Here is an 18,622-nt window from a genome sequence, read left to right as displayed (position 1 = left end):
TCCACGATGATAAGAGCAGACAATCACGCTCGTGCTCAGGCCCCAAAGCAGGAGACTGTGTCAACAAGTGACATGTCGCCTACGCCGAGCTGCTCTGAATACGAGCTGCTCTGAATACCTTAATAATATTTTAGATTTCATGCACAACACATTCTCTCTCTCAGTGCACACATGACAATGTCAACCATGAGTTTAATGGATATTAGTGGCATCCTGGTCAAATAAAGAAGGGCAATGAAAAAGAGTAAAAACACACAATTTCATTAGCTTTTTTCTACCCATCAGCAGAGGCTCAGCTGACCTACTGACCACGATTTATTGCCTTGATCTAGAGCATAGGGCCCTTTTTTTGTCTGAAGTGATTATGGGACCCAACTCAGCCCCATTTCACAGTGAGTCCCACTAACCCTGTGAACATTCCCCAGTGCATTTTTCTCATTGTAAAATCATGCCAATCTGTGTCAATCTGGGGACTTGAAATGCGGAAGACATCTTTTTTTGTATTCAGGTTTCCAGTCATATACAAGAATAACTCACAAGTAGCATGTGAATATTGCATACGCCCTGCTCTAACATGCAAAATGCCTTCATTGTTGTCCGAAGTTGGGCCTTGAGTCACAGAGCCTGATGTGCAGCCTCCTTACCTTGATCTTAAGCTAAGCATAACAAAGTGGTAAACAAACCTTCCTCCATCTTAACATACAGCAGCATTGGTGGAAGTGTTGTTTAACCAGCCCTTCTCTCCTATGATTCTATTTAGTAAAAATCCAGACCAAGGGATTGGACAAGATGATGGAGATGGAGATTAAGTTTTCTGCCACAATGTCGCTCCAGGGCCATGGTCACTGCTCGGCAGCTCTCAGCCTAGCTCCTCTTCTAGTTGTCCACATGCCACTGCTAATCCCTCATAGTCCCACAGGAAGGCTTCGGGATCATCCTATGTGTGAGCTGGAAAAGACAGGAAGCTGGTAGGCATATAACGTCTGGGTGAGAGGCAGTGGATGACTGCGGCCGACTTGTCAGGAGAACTCCATCCATCCCCTGGGTGTGCACAGCTACGTAAAGTGCTGGTGATGTTGCTGTTGGTCTTGGATGGTGACCTTGCTGACCAGCTAGACTCCTCCTGGATCTCTCTGCCTCAAAACCAACATTCAAGACCCGCTTACTTTGGCCCACACACAACGTCTGGGTGGTGGCAGAGCATGGTCATATCTATTCCAGTAAAAAATCTGAGGATAATGATGTTTAAATTAGTTACTGGGCAAAGGGTAAAAAACCTCTTCCTTCTCATTAGCACCTGACTTAATTTCCAAGTCTGAGGTATCAGAAACTTCTGACAGAGATACATCTTGCTCTGTAGACATGCCATCTAACTGTTGGCTGCTACTGTCACTACTTCCTACATCAAAATAAAGTTTATATATTTAATAACACTATTATACTACACTTCAATTAACCCAGCTTATGTTATAGGAGCTACATAGTGTTTGTTTAAAATCTGGTTTCACCTTACAGCTAGAATGTCACTCAGTAGAGTACATACCTTCGCCAAGAAACAACAGTTCCCTTAAATTCAAACAATCTGCGCCAAATTACACACGCACTCATAGGTGTCAGTTCCCTAAATAAGCCAAACTTTTTTTCATTAAGATTCATTAATAAATGGTATAAATTGATCTCACAATGTTTATGAAAGCTCTGCCCACTTATCTGCATCTGCACCAAAAATGTAATGTGATCTTCCCAGATCCACACTGCATCATTCAACCAAGTCAGGGGTGAAAACATAACCTCCATTGGCTGCTACAAATACAGTGTATAACACAACAAAAGCAGCTAAAGGGTTAGCACTGAGATAAACTGAGATTTGCTTACACTGCATATATGTAACATGAGACCCAAGCAACAGCGTAAACATTTTTTGTAATTGCATGTCTGCGATATAACACTACTATCAATTGGTAGCCTAATCAAATCGAATATGAACATTTATACAATCAAGTCTACTAATTTAAGCTTTATACCGTTTGTATTTGGTAACAAAATACTCAGAATATGGATTAAAGACATTGTTCAAATGCAACAGCACTTCACAAACTGCTCAGGTTAAGAGTTAAGAGACGCCCTGAGGCACATCGCCCTCACACAATACAATCAACATGCTATGGGCTTATGGTTACATGAAGAGGTCTGAACTGAAGGAGAGGTTAATACCGTATAGTAAAAGTTAACACATAATTGTCATTAGCCTGTAGTCCTTCTGGGTAATAATTCCTCAGATGACATGTTAACTGTAGGCGGCAAGCACAGCCAATTAAAGCATGTCAGCACTGCATTCAAACATAAATGCAACCACATACACAAACATAGGGCTGTATGTAGCGATAGAGTGTGACATGAATGTCAAGCCCCCGCCATTATGAAGACAACTGACAATAAAGCTCTCAATTCAGTCACGGGAATAATATGCTCCCTTATAACTCAATAAGGCACTTCTCCTCTACAAGACTCTCAGGAGCCTGCGGGCAGGCAACACTACTAAGGTACTTAAACGTCTCTTTGCTACATTAAAATCAGTAAATATGTGCAATTTCAAACCACGAGAGGTGATACTGAGCCTGAGCCAAAGGATAACTTTACACTTTAATGAACACGTATGGTCTGGAATGGTGAAACTAAATCTTAGTTAACCACAAACGCTGTAAAAAGGCCACACCCTGAGCATATTACACACTGCTCCATCATCCTTCCTCTCTTTCCTCTTGGTGCACATTTTCCAGTGCAGGGAGAAGCCTACAGTATATCCCTGTATATAATACATCAGTGACTACTGTCGTTAATTTCTCATCTCTTTCCCATTCTCCCGCTCGCTCCTCAGGGGTTCGCAGTGGCTGTCCGGAGCACATGTGTTTTGGTTTACCTAGAGTGGAGCTCTATCTGAGCCCGGGCTGAGAGCAGACTGTGGGCTTTGTCTGTGGCATCATTAATCAACTGTCCTTTAACAAAAACAGAAAACCAGATGAGAGACAAAGGGAAGAGACGTGGGGGGTGGGCCCTTGTTTAGGTACAAAAAAAAAGGCAAAGAGGGTAAGACAGAGAGGAGAGGGAGATAGGGAGAGAGAGAGAGAGAAGGGGGATGCTTGACCCAGTTCCAGGCCTTTAATAAATCAAGCAGCAACAATAACAAGCAAAGTTTTCATGTGGCTTGACTGATTAATCAGGCTTTTTTTTGACATGGGAAGCGAGGAAGTCTTTTCTTCCTACTCTTGTCTTGTCTCTCTGGTGTGAGACTACAGAGAGTGGCAGAGCAAGTCGGGAGTTTATGTCTTTATGCTGCAAGGTTTTTAGACATGGAGGCCTGCATCGTTCATAGTTTAATGTGGTCACTGGAGGTCTCCGGCTACATTAATGGGGTACAGGAAAATTGTTGGAGAGGCATGCAGACGCACATTCCCGCTCTCACAAAAAGAAGTACACCGATGAATGAAGGCACGGGCACGCAGACATCAGTCTCTCCTTTCTAAAAATACTAACAGGTACTGTTTTACACACAAGCACACCAACATCTACTATCCATCTACCCGCAAGCCACAGAATATGAAGCAGCCCTGTGGGACTCTTTGTGATGTGCCGATCGATGGGCATTGAGTGTGGACAAGGAGGCCTCAGGATCGATAAGGAGCCATTACAGAGATGTGCCTAGTGGGACCTTGGAGAGGAGGTGTAGGTGGGGTGAAGATACATCTGGGCCCTTGATGCCTTCTTCTTTCTCTCATCGGTGGGAGGGTAAGTGATAGGACAGATACAAGCAGTAGAACATACAGTAGATGTACGTGCATTAGGAAGACTTACATTATGAGTCTAATAGAGAACGTTACGCACTGTGCATGCATTTGATCGCTCTCTCTCACACACACAGCAACTAATGGCATCCCAGGAGACCTGCTGCCACACAAGGAGTGCTCAACTTCACCTTCGTCTCTAAATCGCCTGTTGTCATTGTCCTCGTCTGCAGTTTTCTTCACCCTATCTCTCTAACTCACTTTTGGTGCCATCTTCTCCTCTATTTCTTCCTCAGCTCCCCTACTTCCTATGCACTGCAGTGTCACCAGAGCTGCCTGTGCTGTGCTCTGTCAGTGGAACAGCTTGATCCTAAGACTTTCTGTCACCCCCTTCTCCTCCTCCACCTCTCTGCTGCTCAGAGAGAGAGCACTGGCTGTTCTATTCTATCTCTTACACACACATACACACAGTGCTGAGGAAACGATAGTTACTTCCACAAAAGTGTGGCAGTGACATAATCCCCCGCCGCTTCCTGTTTTACATGTTCTTAAGAAGTCTGCAATGATTTTTGCATAAAGGTTTACTCATGGTCCAATGCAATTACATGCCTGAAATGACATGTGTGAGGGGGCTCATTTAATGTAGGTGTATTTAGATAAGCTGGGTCACACAAATTTGTTAAGTTAATGTTGAAAATAAAATTATAATTGAGGCTCTATTTACACCAAAAATACAAAATCTATGGTATCAATCGACAAATTCCCCTTCTCCATTACCTAAACAGAGAAGATCACACAGATGAGCCAGTCAAGCCGACGACTGAAGCAAATGAGGCAGACTGTGAGCTGGCTCTAGCTTCCATCACTACCCTAGAGGGAAAAGTGAAAAAAGAGATTCACTGTTGACATTGAATCCATCTTGTAAGAATTGCAGAATCCACGGCCCATCTCCACCAGCAGCATGGTTAAACGACGGATGAAAATAGTGCATTTGGATGATGTTGTGGAGACTTAGGACTATTAAAAGTCAGGCAAATGCCTTTACCAGTGCTCATGAAATTGCACTGAGGTGCCATGTCGTCTCCTGCAAGCGGTGTATAAAAAAAAACTTCAGTTGCTGATCAAAAACAAAGTCTATGTTTGTGTGCACATAAAAACACACGTATGCACACAGTTTCTGGGCCGCAGTTAGCGGTCCCCATTGGTTTGGAAAGCTATAGCAGGCTGTAACAACTACAGCCTGGCCGGCATGTTAGCAGTAGGCTCTGTTTCAGCAATCTGGGTTCTCTTTGCCTTTGGACAGGGACCAGGTCAGGCTGCACAATACACCACTGTGTTTGGAGAGCAAGAGAGAGAGAGAGAGGGAACGAGAAAACTATAATCACATGAGTCCATGCACACACGGGTATGAATAAGTATATGTGCAAGCATGTGTATTATGACTATTGGGGCCCCCCACACCCCTCTACTATGGTGGCTTGAGAGGCCTCCCTCTAATCTCCCCAACTTCCATCGTTACATCATTGTGACTGTTTTCTGCTACCTCAGCACAAACAGCCATTTTGGGACCCCTGGCGGCAGTTTCCCTCCTCCAGGCAGCATTTGAATGGTGTTGTAGGAAACCTCTGAGAAGATATTGCACCAGGAGTAACACACATCACTGTCAGTCTGAACCAATACAGTGGAAAGCAAACATGTCGGCCTATGCAACCATGACAACTACAGGGAAAACAGACTGCAGATGCAGAGTGGGCCTGTGCCCCCTGAAAAAGCGCAGGCGGCAACTGTCCCTTTAAGATGTATTTCGCACAGCTGAGCTGAGCGGGCTAGTCCGAGCCGGGCCGTGCTGCGCTGTGCATGTATGGTAGCGGGGGAACCGCGCCGCCCAGTTTGCCAGCCCACAACAGGGAATTTGTTTATGTTTCCTTGCTGCCAAGTTCCTGTCAGGAGGCGCCCCAAAGAGGAACTGCAGACTGCTCAGTACTGTTAGCTACGCCCTCTCGCCTAGAGTGGCTGGGGTTTTCTACAGGCAGTATCGGGTGGTGCTTTATAGCAACACTCAAATCCAGGGAGGTCTCTTCATCAATTTCAGCACACACACACACACACATAAACACGCACACATAAACATATACACGACACACACAGTCCATACTTCAAGCACCTACTATTTTGCTCAAATCTGCTCCGGGAACACTAAATTTCATAAAACAAGTTCTAACATAAAGCTTAATTTATAACCCCAAACAGATTAACACCAATTTACTCAGAACACAGTACATAAAAAAGCACAAAGGCTTAGTTTCATAAAAGCAATGCTTTACGAGTGGCACTTTGTTGCTTTGGATTATAGGTATTGTAAAAACTGAGCACCACCACATAAAAACACACTAAACAGGATTGGTAAACTCGTGGGCATCAAATCAACCACTTGTGGGGAAAAAAGAGCTACAATCAAAATCACTCTCTCACTAATGCAAGAGAGCAAAGCATTCCCCACTTCCAACAACACACACAAACATGTCTTTGAATCGTGACAAAATATGATCTGTTGTAGCCTGAGAAACAATGACTGCATCACATTTGCACAAAAACACAATGCCTCAGCCCGGCATTTACAGAACAAGCCGTTATCTGAGTCATCTCACTGCACATGAGCAGCTCCTCTGTCAAGCAAGGTCAGCAAGTGCGGTAGTATAGTTTTTGTACTGGTGCTGTCGCCACCCGAAAGTTTCGCTCTGCACAAAAAGGAAAGAATTCCATATGCAGTTAAGTCAAGGACATGAGATTGTCCACAATCATACCATGCATGTGTGATGTGGAGTGTGTGTAGGAAATTGAAAGATGTACATATGTGTGAGCGGAGGAAGGAGAGGGTCAGACAAGGCCTAACAAAGGGGCGTGGGATAGAGGATGGCGAGACAGAGGAAGAGTTGCAGAGAAGAAGGGAGAAGAACAAAAGATGGAAGCGTGGATGGAAAAATGTTGGCTGGGGTTTCGGGGGGGGACTGCGTAAAGGCAAAAACAGGAACTTGGATGGACAGTGCCCTCTCCCCCTCACATGCTGGCAGATTTCACTGCTCCTAAACCATGCAGACAGAAATTCCCTATCTAAGCACGAAATGTGAGTGGCACCGATGGCTGAGAATGCACAGCGGAAACGCATTGGATGCATATGTTTGAATATGATTCATGTTGTTGTCGTAAACTTCGCAATTTTTTCCCTGTGGGTGGAGAACACAACTGAAAACTTAAAATCAATTGAGCATCAGAACTTGCAGCACACTTCTGCTATTCCGCTGAGGCAGAGGAAGTAAGATGCCACACAATATCTTGCTATTCAAACGCCTCACAATAAAATGGGCTCAGCAGCAGATATATAAGCTGACACCAACAGCTTATTCAACTGTTAACTCTCCAGATTTGGAGGTTTGTGTAAATCAAACAAATCAGATTGGATATTCAGGATGTGAGTGTTGGAAAGCCCCCATGTGGAAAACAATCACACCAAACACCACAGTAAAATTTGTCACAATGAAATAACAGAAATGCCTAAGGAGCCACTGGAGTTTCACAGAAATTGGCACGGCCACACAAGGAAGGCAGTTTTAATCTAACATGGGGAACTCTGTCCAGCTTCTACAGGGAGTAAGAAGCCCCATTACACAGGAACAACTGTGCATAAACAACACATATAAACTTCCCTGAAGTTTCCATGTGTGGAGTAGAGAAAAACACAACACTTAAAAAAAAAAAAGGAAACACAGGAGTTCCATTCTAGACTGAGGGAGAGGCTGCGGGCTCGGCAGCCACCACCAACCTACCGCACGCAGAGTGTGAATCATTAAAGGCATGTGTTCCACATCAACTGCTGGGGTCGCTTCCCAACCCACTTATGAGACTGGATCTAAATTTAATGGGGAGGGGGGGTCAAATAGTGCTTAACTTGGAGATAAAAACCTAAACCTGCAAACTCAGAGACAGAGAGTGAGAGGAATTGGAAAATCACTTCCTAGAAGCATTGCACGTACCCCCCCCCCCCCCCACACACACACACACACACACACTAAATAAATCAGCAATAAACAAATAAAGAAGCAAATTCAATAATTGCTTGATTCCAGAAGAAAAAAAAACGTGATGTTTTATCACGAGCATAGGAAGTTAAAAAAGAAAGCTGCCCTACTTTTATTCTTCCATGTCTTTCCGGCTGCCTTTGCCAACTTCTAACCTCACAAGAGCTAAGTCAACACAGTAGTATTACTTTTTCCAAGAGCACAAATCAAAGGGTGTAGAAAGACAAAAGAAGAGACAGGAAATCAGAGTTGTACGCATATATGACCAAAGTGTCAGCCTCAGTCCATCAGGACAGCTGTATGCCAGACCGGTTGCTACCAGCGGTGTATCTGCCAGACCACTTGTCATTCCCAGTTACGACACATGGATGTCTTGTAGGAGTGTGACTAGACGCTAGACGCACAAGAAAACACAAAACCTCACTGGCATGGCCATCCACTGATAGCAGTGTCGGCTGGGGTCTTGTTGCACATACCATCCAATTTGCTTTAGCTTTAAGGCTGGTATGGGGGTGGATGTTGTTCCTCTGTGATAAGAGATCAAGAAGGAAAGGACTGGACAGGATTGGACAGGTCAAACTGTGACATGACAGAGCAGGACAGGAAAGGATAAATGCAAGTGTGTAGAGGCAGGAGAAGACCAAACAGGACAGGATAGGAGAAATTCTGTCTCAGTCCTGGGGATATGGTGCTATGATCGGCCAAGAAGAACTGACCAACCTTTTCTGCTCCTTTCTGTCAGTTATTATTTTGTCAACATCCTGGCAAATCAGCATGAAATGCAATAAAGGGAAATGACAGAATAAAATCAATAGTGTTATTATTTCAGCTGCCATAATGTTTTGCAGCTGATACAAGTAAGAAGATCAGATACAATAAATAAGTCTATATACACACTGAGTGATGGTCCTAGTTCTTCAAGCCAGTTCTTAATAATAAACGGCTGTTTTTGTTTCGTCTTTGTCACTTTAACATGACGGAGCAAATCTCCTAGCTGCCAGCTCCAACTCTGATGCAACAGATCAGGGATTAGACTTGATCCCACCACTGGCAGCATGCAGGCCATAGGATTCAGTAAGTCCTCTAAACAGTACACAGAGTTTAAGTTTGTACACGTGATTGAAAATGATTCCACAGGTTTGCAAAGACATTCAGCTGAGCACAAACTGTAAGTTTTACCGAGGGAGTAAAAGGCAGAAGATGTGTCACAACAGACAAAACGCTCAGTCATCAGCCACATATCGTGTGAACCCGATCACAAACCTAACATGGCAGTCACATGATGAGGAACAACGCTACTATATAGAGAGCAAGATGGTGTTTGGAACCCTACACACACATGTGTGGAGTGTGAAGAGGTCCAATTACCCAGAGATGAGAGGAGTGACAAATTCGGGCTTACCCCAAAAACGTCAATCTCCCTGTCCTTGTCCAAGGAAATCTCCCCTTGAATCGATTGCAGCTCCTAAGCTCTGAGGAGAGAGAAAAAAAGAGAGAGAGACATTTGAAACCAAGAGCTTTGTGGTCCTTATCCACGTGCTGCAGACTCAGTGACTCCCTAGCCTCTCTGGCTCAGAACTCTTTCACTACACAAACCTCTTACACTCTTTTTCCTTCCCTCGCTCTCATGCTGCCTGTAATCTCCCCGCCCTTTTCCAATAGATTGGACTTTCTCACTCACTATGTTTGTGCCTCAGACATCATGTGAAAACTGGAGTAAAACAGTGCTTTTGTGGTGTGAGAATTACCTAGGGCCCAGGCAGGCACAGTAGTGCTTATGGCCACAACTCAATTACAGCAATGCGAATCAGGTGGCTGCCTAGAAATCCCCTCAGCCTGATGCACAAATAGGGACACAGAGGCGCCTTCATTGCCAAGATGGAGACAAACTAAAGTGGCGTGTCATCTTTTCATAGAAGGAGAGCTTGGCTGATATTGAAAAGATGAATGGCCGCTGCACACAAGGATCTAGCGTCACTGGTTTATGTGAACAATGCCATTTTGTTTATGCATGTTGTAGAAATATCAGAAGTATTTACCAACATGTCCGCTTGGAGTTCTAAATTGAAGGAGTCACATGGCACTTAGAATCTCTGATAAACGGCACCTTTGTGCTGCAGAAAGCATGGAAAATGCTTTGTGGAATTGTTTTTAACCAAAAACAACTGGATGGCAATTACAGGGTGGTGGTTTGCACATGTAAAAAGGCACTTTGTTGGTTTATGCGTTCAACATAAATGCCAAGCTGGACAATCATGGTCAATAATATTGGAATAGAAAATTGGTTTGTGTCAAAAGCATTCAAAAGCAGTGAGTACTCACTGTCTTTCTGTTTGAGGCAAACAGAGAAAGCAGACCATCTTTTTTTTTAGCAGTTCCTGGCTACAGGATCCATCCAGCTCCCATTAACTGCAGACCTTTGGAGTAGGCCAAGTTTTTCCAAAGGCATGTTCAAGAGAAACCAATGACATTTAAAATGATGGTCTATTTGAGATTATTTTACTTCACCAGGCACTTGTCACAATAAAAAGAACATTTCTGTAACAGCTAGTTAAAAAAAGAATGCGGTAAGTTATATCAGGACAGAGATTTTCTGACAGCCATGGTAATGGTTGCTTTTAAGATGTGTCATGATACCACCACAAAAAAAAAGTCCCCTCCCTCCAGGTCAGAGTGGCCTCTGTGCCATTTTACAAGGAGCAAATGAATTTCACACTGATTTGTTATCACAAGCTCCCGAGGACAGTCAAACTGCAGAGATGTAAATATAGCATTTTTTCCCCAAAAAACTAAAAATATTAATCTCCTTGGGACACACTTCCAAGCTGGTGGACAAGCCTCAATTCAATATTAAGACATTCAATTTCCACATTCCAAATTCACAAAGTTTTTGCCAGTTGAATGTTTCGTTCATGGCTTTGTTTGTAAAGTTTGTTTAACCACTGGGTATGAACAAATACACCATGAATAGTTGCACCTCAGTCCAATCAAATGAAAATATCCTGTACCAAACACAACCTAATATTTAATATGTGTCCTTGCCCAGTTTATGATAATAATATAAACCACATCCTTCAATTTCATACAAAGATCTGAGTCAACACCACAAACTGAACATTATAAGTTTTACTAGTGTGTTGTCTGCATTGTCTTGCATGGCTTTTTTATATTGTATGTGTGGGTTTATCCCAACAAAATTTCTCAACATGTCTTTAAATCACCTGACAAGCCTGGTCCATTGTGTTTCATTTCATTTATCAGTGACAGAGGTCGACAAAGTCCAAGTGATTAATTCAGTGATTTATTTGCCTTGTACAGTAATTCTACACTCATTTCATTGCATCAGACCATACCTCCATTCATTGAAGGTGTGACTCTGGTGCATTGCTTTGTATGACGACAATTCCTAGACAAACTAGTTGACAGTGACCCAGTCTACCATATGATATAATGAGATGGTGTTAGTTATTACAGCCGAGGTTTTGTCAGTCCGGTATACCGGGAACAGCTTAATTTAAAGACAGCAGGTAGGATGAAATGAGGACAACGTTTATGCTTGTGTGTGTGTGTATCTGTGTGTGAGAGCCCAGAGCCCATACACTGATGAGAGTGGACAGGAGTAGCCTGCGGTAATCGTGTCTTTATCTTTGCTGATGGGCAAAAGCATCTCAATGCAGACACTCACCTTTAACACACATACACACATGCACACACACGCACACACATTGTGAAGAGGGGGCCCTCGCTGCTGGAGCCTGGCCAGACAAGTCCATCTGCTTTTCAAATTGAACCCAATTTACTGCACCTAAAAGACCTCAATTGCTCGTGGACACACAGACTCACCGAGCAAAGAGCCTGAAAGGATAATACAGTGGGGTCACCTGATCTTACGTGTACAGCCTAGCATCGGCACCTGGGACTGGGATTTGGGTTGCTGTAGTGCTGCTGATGGTTAAAAAGGTTTGATCGGCTCTGGGACATTCACTTACTCTTTCTGACAACAGTGCCCCCCCACTGCCGCTCACTACAAATGTGTAAAAAACTGATTGAGGGTACGACCAGCAGCCTCCAAGTGTGTGGTTACTTGGGAATGGCAGCCCTGTGGCGAGAGTCATGAGCTCACAGTAAAACAGACACAACGTGTTGTTTTAACTCACTTTGTTGTATAAAATTCCACAGGCCGTATGCACGCACATACACACACGCTGACACAATATAAATCCCTCTCTTTGAGGCTCTGACTCTCGGCGGTGGAAACCCCCTTCAGTCGCACATAGATCACATAACCTTTCTTGACATCGGAGGACAGCACTCCCAATGGAAAGACGCAGATTCACACACGCTGAGTGCCGGCCAAGGCTCCAGACTGCCATTGTCCTTCAGAGTCATCCAAACAAAACAATGAAGAGGGTCACGAAAGGCGCCCCGTGGAATGGTAAATAGCCAGAGTGAGTGAGAGGAAGAGACGGAGGGAGATTCAGAGAGACAGAAGCAGAGAAGAAGTGAGACAGAGAAACTAATTCACCTCGACAGTGTGACATGGAACACCAAGTGCAAAATATGACCAACTGGGAGCAGGTGAATTCCACTAATGTTCAATCATTCAGCAAGAGTCTGACACCACTTGAATTGAAAATATGTCAGCTGTGTGATGTACAGAGCAAGAACAGCAATGTAAAAGGAGCTCACCTCTAGGTATGAGGAATTATAGTTGTTATAAGAAATATTTTATGCTCTGTAGTAAACAGCAGGTTGCATCTCCTACAGTTTAGGAGACAAGAGTTCCTCTTACGATATACAGTCATCTGGGCAAATGTGTTGCTCTTCTCAAAGAGCTGCAGAGGCAGAAAAAGGGCTAAAACCCAACAATATCAAAGGCATAGATTGTGGAGATGTTAATGATTCATTAGTGCTGAGTGACCCTTATTATAAAACCATCTTTGTTGTCATTATTCATCTGGCATAAAATGCTCGCCTGTTAATTCAGACTCAGGATGTTGACAATAGGCGGTCCACAAAGGGGCTTGGAAGGCACAGTCCAGCTTCTGATTGGTCTTTCATATGCTAATGAGGGAACTGTTTTGGGTTTACTGGCCTGGTTGGAAATGATTTAGAGCGACACCGGTGCTCTGAGCTTTTATGTTTAGGCTGGCCGCAGGGGCTCATATATCACTCTGATCATTAATCAATTAGCGTCTCCTAGCCACCTGTCGGACACATCGGCGCACAAAACATTCCTGCCCTTGGGCAGTTGCTAGACGATGATCATCAGTAGCACCGCTATTACCTTCCAACCCCTCGACACCCCCCTCCCCTTTATGGTAATACCCTGATAGATTACATAATCAAACACTGCCCGCAATGACAAAGGCTCCTCTCCCAGCGAGGAGAATATGAGTGGAAATTGCCATGGTAGTTTTTTTTTAATGGGTCGTCCCCTCCCGAGTCAATTGAGTATTATAATTTTTTTTTTTTTGTACATGTGTTTACCCTCCGCTGTCGCAAACAGAAAAAACAGGGCACAGAGGAATTGATGCCGACCTTGAAGGAGAATCAATAAGTTGACGGCTATTCAAATGTGCTGAATGCACACCAACACTGTGTCCTCCATTGTTTTAAATGCAATTGCCTCCAGAGAGGTATTGATGGTTGTTTAGTATTGATGATGTGTCCCAGTAGCCAAATACAGGTGATATGGAAAGTTCTAAACCATCAAGGCCTTAGTGCCTTATGACAAGGGATTTTGACTGAGATGAACTTTGTGTGTTTGTTTCAGTAGTCTACTTACTACTCACACATTCAAAAACAAACACCCGGGATGTGACTTTCTGTTATTGAGAACTGAACATGAGAAAGAGGGGAGGAAAAGAGAGAAAGAGAGGAACATTTCTCAAGAAGCCACTCAAGACACTGCATGGTGGGACTGATGACGACTGAAAAATCCTTCAAACATTTCTGTTCAAACAGCTGCCTGCTGCCTAACCACCACAAAAAAAAATCCTGGAGATTTGTATGTAAATTTGAACTCTTACGCAAAAGGCCCTCACAACCACTAGACAATCTCTTTTTCACAGCCTCGTTTCCCTGACAATACCCAACTCCAACCACCCTCCAATCCAACTCCCCCAAAAACCTTCACATTTTCACACTTTTGTTATTTGGAACTAATTCTCAAAAGCAGCTGAAGAAATAAATGGCACTAAAATTAGAGCCTAATCCGCCCAACTCTCCATGTGGAGACATGGAGAAAGTAGATTTGTCAAGCCTTGATTTTGCATTATTCTTTCATTATAAAAGTAGCACTCTTCACGCAGCTTAGCAATATACGAAATGGCTCAATCAGTCTAATGTGGAACATTAAAGTCAGAACGTGGAAGGGGGAGGATGGAGTAAGGGCCTAGCTGTGAACCCAGAAAATGTAGCATTGTGTTGATGCCATTATTGTGTTGCCATCATTATTATTCCTACCTGTGCTGCACTCTTCAACTCAGAGGGTTCTCTCTTGAAAATGAAATGTGCCAAAAACAGAAGAGCTGCTCCGCCAGGGGATTGTAGGAAATCTGGGCCACTGTGTTGGGTGTAAAGTGTGTAACACTGGGCTTGGAGCGGAGTTGTTTTCTATTTCGTCTTTTAAATCCAACCAGCTCAGGCAAAGAGCCAGCTACCAACATTATCAGGTGGATTTTCAAAAGAACAAAAGCTCCTCTTCGATTACTACACTCTGCCAGTGGAAAAAAGCGGAACAGAAACCCCATCAAGCACACGCACACTCAGTCTGTGTGTGCTCATACACATTTATAGCTCCTTGTCCTTGGTATTTTGTCCAAATTCATTTCCTTCAGAAGATTATTTCTCTGATAATCTCATACTTTCCTCTTTTTACTTATCTCTTCAGTAAGGTCCTAAAAACTGGCTGTGATATTAGAAGTGCAAAGGTCCAAACTAAAGCTGAGAGACATAGAGGAAAGAATATCTCTTAGCTAGCTGTATCTAATCACATTCACAACATAAGTGTTTTTCATATTTTTGGAGAGATAAATGTAGAAGGCGAAGTAAATTATCATATTTGACTGAAAACGGGGAAAGCTAAAACTTATGTTGCTTCGTAGCTGCCAGTGGACAAGCAGTGTTAGGAAAGGGAAAACTATGGCCTGAGCAAGATAAAGGATATCCACAGTGTACAGGGGCAGGAATAAGACAGCAAGGAGGAGGAGGGTGATGGGCAAGAGGGCAAAGGCTTGACCCTTGTGGGTCAATAGGTGATTAGTAACATTTATCGTACCTTCGCAAGCTGCTAAATGCGAAGCCAGGCAGCTTCTCTATACAGAATCTAGCCACATTTCAATGTCAAAGTCCAAATGAAGGCTGGGCCCACTGCAGTCAAACAGATGCCATGTGTTTATGACAGAGACAAATACTGGAATCCCTAAGTGGAACAACATGCCATGCTGGCACACAGAAGCGGCAGCGAAACGTTACATCATTTTGACGATTTAATGAGCACAGCCTGGATTAGATCAGAAGTTTAAATACCTGCCAGTGCCAATATAAAAGCTTGTATTTCATGCTTCATGAGAGAGGCTAAAAAGTAAGTTTCACTCGATAGGAAAACAATGGTTGCAGGATGAAGGGCCTGCGGTTGTGGTTAAGGGGGAGGCAAGCCGCGCTGTTTAAGTCCTGATCAGAGTCATGCAAGGTATCTGAAAGCAGGGAATCCATGGAGCCACCGCTCAGCCACACTGACATGCACATGGTGGAAATGACAAAGAAGTAATTGAATGCCGCGACTGAATTTGGCCCAGACTTATCAAAATACACCCCACCCCCCCAGGGGACTGTCCACCAGGACAGTGGCTCTCTGAAGAAGCATGGCAGGTCAGTATTGTTTCGCTGGTCTGGACAAGTGGACTTGAGTTCGAGTGGGTATCCTGGGCCAGAGCCAACTGTAAATGAAAACACGCTGTTGTGGGTGAGGACAATTAGGACACACACTCACACAACAGACATCCATCAAAGTGAAGATGACAGTTAATTTCATAAACAAAACAAACATAGCCTTCTTGTTAGCCACTTATTAACTTGTGTATGGGCAGAAAATCTACAATGATGCTACTAGACGTGAAATGTACAAACAAAACACAAATTAGAGATGGCAATCAATTTTAATATCCCACATGCACTGAGAAGATTAGCAGTTTTCAGTTGCAAACACAAGCTTCCAAGTCCCTCAGGCAAATCACTCAAGGCACTCAAGTATGATCCAAAAGCAGAGAAGTTATTCTCAGGCATTCACACAGGAGGTGTAGTGCTGAACTGAAATTGTTGAAGTTGATGATCCTTCTAACATGCGACAGACTCAAAAAATGAAAAAACTAAAAGAAAACAAATATTTCCTGGTGAAAAAGTAGTTGCAAACATTTAGAAGACACTGGCGAGGTATCTAGTGTTATGGTGATAAGAACAGACGACGGTGTCAGGGTGCTGTAATCAAAATAAAACATGTGATCTCCACAGCAGAGTAAATACGTCACTTCCTGTCTCTTTCTGCCGCACCCGGCTGCTGCCACTCTCGCCTGAATAATGCGGCTGTAAATGCATCTGTGCAGAAAATCTTCAGCTGTGTTATGCACGTGTGTAAGGCACCAAGACTCTGGGTAAAGTCTGTAGCCAATTCTCTGGATTTTACCCGGAGGTCTTGTCTAAAAATATCTTAAGTAAAACACAGAAGCATACAAAGGATCCTTGTTATTGTTGTTAGAAATTTTATTTCAGGTATGAGCACAATTTTATCCTTACAACACTACAAGCTAAAAGATTTAAATCGAAAATGTCAACATTATATGATCACCACTGAAACCTTAAAATGTAACTGATAAATATAAATACCGCAACACTGAGACAAACACGATGATTAAGACACTTCAGGCATCCTAGTACTGTTAGTAAGTCAAGTTAGCAGTATGTTCACTCATTGGTGAGACAATGAGAAGAACTCCAAATGCTCTGCATACCGTTTTCTCATCAACTGTCATAGTCCTGCTTCCATTGTCTGAGCTCACTGCTGAACTACACCAGTCAACTCTGCGTTGGAGTAGTGATGGAGGAACAGTGTGGCTCAAGAGAGGAAACTGAAGGGGAGCAAGTGAAAGCAGCATCAGGAAACACTCACTACATCTCTACTCCACACTTACACAACTCAAACACTTGGGGCAATATCTATCATCTATAGCCTTTTTATGGATCTAACACTAATGATCACTGACGCTTTATATTTTGCTACTGGGGTGTGACGGAAGTGTTGATGTACATACAACATGCTTGTTAAGGCCATATAGGAGGATATTTGTATTTGCCTTCCTCATCTCTCTTGAAATTTTGACAGTGAAATCTGTGAGTCACTCACAGTCCTTGAATGTGGCAAAGATCACTCTCTCGACAAAGACAGCCACTGTCTGCTGCAGGAACTTGACTTGTAGGGGCTACAGCCCAAACCACTCAAAAGGAGTTTTCAAGCCTTAATCCTGTACGTGTGGATCTTTTTTGTATTATGAACTGCATCCTGTAATGCTTAGCAAGCTCAAACTAGGTGTGTCCCAGAGTGATCCAGCAGGGATTGAGGCCATCAAGGCATTTTTAATGGACTAAAACTCAATCCCCTCCCAATCCTTCTTTTTTGTCATAATCTGAACACTGAAATCTGTTTTTTTATGCAAAGGGTTGCATTGCAAATGATACAACTGCAAAGCAGCATGAACAAATAAACAGGAATTTCCATTAAATATTTTTCCAAACAGACAAACAGCAATAGCATGCATTTGAAGGTGGAAACACTTGTGTTCACAAGTGCTGAATTTGACCTGAAATATCCATTATTCTCATCTAGCTGAGAAGAAAATATCTAGATATAGAATATCTAGAACAGACTGTGATTTCGCATATCCATCTTATATTCCAGAAATCTCTGTCCGTCTGTCTGTGTGTCTGTGAAACACATACATCGCGAACCATTTAACTTATCAGCTCACACATTATGTTCAGTATTAGGAACATTTTAATAAACACCTGACCAACGCTCTGTAGCAGTGACGAAGTGACTCTTCAATGTAAGTGACACTGTCGATAACATCAACAGCGCATTCACGACAATCTGAAACTTCACATTGGGGTTCTGTGCACTGAGTCAAGCTTCACCAGACTTTGAATAAAAGGTGAACAGCTCTCTGTGCAGCTGAAGTTGAAAGCTGAAACCATCGCTTTAGTCCAAACAAACCAGGCACGGAATGTAGGAAAATACAAATATATATTAAATGAAATCTGGGATCAAACAAATATCCATAAGTCCAACTGTGAACAAAAAACAGCCAATTTGTGAGTTGGCAATGGGCAGTGGGCAGCTGAGTAGGCAGTGACTAAGAGAACTAGTGATGGAACAAATGGGAGGTTCTGCAGAAATCACCCTGGAACACAGAGCAGAGCTGTGCACAGAAGCCTTGTGCAACACAGACGACACATTTTACTCTCACAGAGCCTGGAAACAATACGCTTGGGGCTTCCACCTTCATTTAGATGAAAATGGACCTCCTCAAGAAGAAATAGAGTCATTTTTAACTCCCCCTCTCGCTGCGAGTCGGCCTCCTGTAATGTGCCCAGTCAATGGACTGTGGGTCTATTCAACTGCAGGCAGCCCACAGCACAGCCATAAATAATGTAGGGCAGCTCACATGAAACCCTAATCACCATTGTGCTGTCACCCAACATTGGAGA

At 43.3% G+C, this 18,622-nt stretch overlaps 1 protein-coding gene across 6 annotated transcripts in view; it reads right to left on the bottom strand.

Moving 5' to 3' along the window:
- Positions 1-18,622, bottom strand: part of raraa (retinoic acid receptor, alpha a) — a 143,996-nt gene that overhangs the window by 116,963 nt on the left and 8,411 nt on the right. For 3 of the 6 annotated variants that reach the window (XM_053413619.1, XM_053413618.1, XM_053413623.1), the window contains exon 2: positions 9,261-9,330. The exons of 2 other annotated variants lie outside the window; for them this stretch is intronic. The gene's annotated coding sequence lies outside the window, so the exon portion shown is untranslated. Of the gene's footprint in view, positions 1-9,226; positions 9,331-18,622 lie in introns of all 6 variants that reach the window. One more of the 6 variants, XM_053413620.1, reaches the window with a different exon arrangement.

The sequence above is a fragment of the Pleuronectes platessa genome, chromosome 21 (genome assembly GCF_947347685.1).
Source record: "Pleuronectes platessa chromosome 21, fPlePla1.1, whole genome shotgun sequence".
NCBI classification, from domain to species: Eukaryota; Metazoa; Chordata; class Actinopteri; order Pleuronectiformes; family Pleuronectidae; genus Pleuronectes; species Pleuronectes platessa.
This window is presented reverse-complemented; position numbering and strand designations above follow the sequence as displayed.